Below are 2,500 nucleotides of genomic sequence, written 5' to 3'. Positions count from 1 at the left end.
GGACCTGAATCAAGCATCTGACTGTCTGTAGCTCAGGACCTGAATCAAGCATCTGACTGTCTGTAGCTCAGGACCTGAATCAAGCATCTGACTGTCTGTAGCTCAGGACCTGAATCAAGGATCTGACTGTCTGTAGCTCAGGACCTGTATCAAGGATCTGACTGTCTGTAGCTCAGGACCTGAATCAAGCATCTGACTGTCTGTAGCTCAGGACCTGAATCAAGCATCTGACTGTCTGTAGCTCAGGACCTGAATCAAGCATCTGTCTGTCTGTAGCTCAGGACCTGAATCAAGGATCTGACTGTCTGTAGCTCAGGACCTGAATCAAGCATCTGACTGTCTGTAGCTCAGGACCTGAATCAAGCATCTGTCTGTCTGTAGCTCAGGACCTGAATCAAGCATCTGTCTGTCTGTAGCTCAGGACCTGAATCAAGCATCTGACTGTCTGTAGCTCAGGACCTGAATCAAGCATCTGTCTGTCTGTAACTCAGGACCTGAATCAAGCATCTGACTGTCTGTAGCTCAGGACCTGAATCAAGCATCTGACTGTCTGTAGCTCAGGACCTGAATCAAGCATCTGACTGTCTGTAGCTCAGGACCTGAATCAAGCATCTGTCTGTCTGTAGCTCAGGACCTGAATCAAGCATCTGACTGTCTGTAGCTCAGGACCTGAATCAAGCATCTGACTGTCTGTAGCTCAGGACCTGAATCAAGCATCTGACTGTCTGTAGCTCAGGACCTGAATCAAGCATCTGACTGTCTGTAGCTCAGGACCAGAATCAAGCATCTGACTGTCTGTAGCTCAGGACCTGAATCAAGCATCTGACTGTCTGTAGCTCAGGACCTGAATCAAGCATCTGTCTGTCTGTAGCTCAGGACCTGAATCAAGGATCTGACTGTCTGTAGCTCAGGACCTGAATCAAGCATCTGACTGTCTGTAGCTCAGGACCTGAATCAAGCATCGTGTCTGTAGCTCAGGACCTGAATCAAGCATCTGACTGACTGTCTGTAGCTCAGGACCTGAATCAAGCATCGTGTCTGTAGCTCAGGACCTGAATCAAGCATCTGACTGTCTGTAGCTCAGGACCTGAATCAAGCATCTGACTGACTGTCTGTAGCTCAGAACCTGAATCAAGGATCTGACTGTCTGTAGCTCAGGACCTGAATCAAGCATCTGGCTGTCTGTAGCTCAGGACCTGAATCAAGCATCTGACTGTCTGTAGCTCAGGACCTGAATCAAGGATCTGACTGTCTGTAGCTCAGGACCTGAATCAAGCATCTGACTGTCTGTAGCTCAGGACCTGAATCAAGCATCTGACTGTCTGTAGCTCAGGACCTGAATCAAGCATCTGACTGTCTGTAGCTCAGGACCTGAATCAAGCATCTGACTGTCTGTAGCTCAGGACCTGAATCAAGCATCTGACTGTCTGTAGCTCAGGACCTGAATCAAGGATCTGACTGTCTGTAGCTCAGGACCTGAATCAAGCATCTGACTGTCTGTAGCTCAGGACCTGAATCAAGCATCTGACTGTCTGTAGCTCAGGACCTGAATCAAGCATCTGACTGTCTGTAGCTCAGGACCTGAATCAAGGATCTGACTGTCTGTAGCTCAGGACCTGAATCAAGCATCTGACTGTCTGTAGCTCAGGACCTGAATCAAGCATCTGACTGTCTGTAGCTCAGGACCTGAATCAAGCATCTGACTGTCTGTAGCTCAGGACCTGAATCAAGGATCTGTCTGTCTGTAGCTCAGGACCTGAATCAAGGATCTGACTGTCTGTAGCTCAGGACCTGAATCAAGGATCTGTCTGTCTGTAGCTCAGGACCTGAATCAAGGATCTGACTGTCTGTAGCTCAGGACCTGAATCAAGGATCTGTCTGTCTGTAGCTCAGGACCTGAATCAAGGATCTGACTGTCTGTAGCTCAGGACCTGAATCAAGCATCTGACTGTCTGTAGCTCAGGACCTGAATCAAGCATCTGCATATTATTGATACCATTTGAAAAGGAAACACTTTGAAGTTTGTGGAAATGTAAAATTAATGTAGGAGATTATAACACATTAGATCTTGTGAAAGATAATACAAAGAAATAAACATTATTTGTTGTTGTTGTTTGTACCATCATCGTTGAAATGCAAGAGAAAGGCCATCATGTATTATTCCAGTCCAGGTGCAATTTAGATTTTGGCCACTAGATGGAAGCAGTGTATGTGAAAAGTTTTAGACTGATCCAATGAACCATTGCATTTCTGTTCAAAATTCTGTATCAATACCAAATGTGCCTAATTGGTTTATTGATACATTTTCAAGTTCATAACTGTGCACTCTCAAACAATAGCATGGTATTATTTCACTGTAATATCTACTGGAAATTGGACAGCGCAGTTAGATAAACAATAATTTAAGCTTTCTGCCCATATCAGATATGTCTATGTCCTGGGAAATGTTCTTGTTACTTACAACCTCATGCTAATCGCATTAGCCTACGTTAGCTCAACC

The 2,500-nt window shown here is 45.4% G+C and overlaps 1 protein-coding gene across 1 annotated transcript in view; it reads right to left on the bottom strand.

Annotated features, from left to right (window-relative positions):
* Positions 1-2,500, bottom strand: part of LOC110516832 (WD repeat-containing protein 19-like) — a 71,898-nt gene that overhangs the window by 32,885 nt on the left and 36,513 nt on the right. The window lies entirely within an intron of this gene.

The sequence above is a fragment of the Oncorhynchus mykiss genome, chromosome 10 (assembly GCF_013265735.2).
Source record: "Oncorhynchus mykiss isolate Arlee chromosome 10, USDA_OmykA_1.1, whole genome shotgun sequence".
Taxonomy (NCBI): Eukaryota; Metazoa; Chordata; class Actinopteri; order Salmoniformes; family Salmonidae; genus Oncorhynchus; species Oncorhynchus mykiss.
The sequence above is the reverse complement of the archived record's forward strand: the minus strand, read 5'-3'. Positions and strand labels throughout refer to the sequence as shown.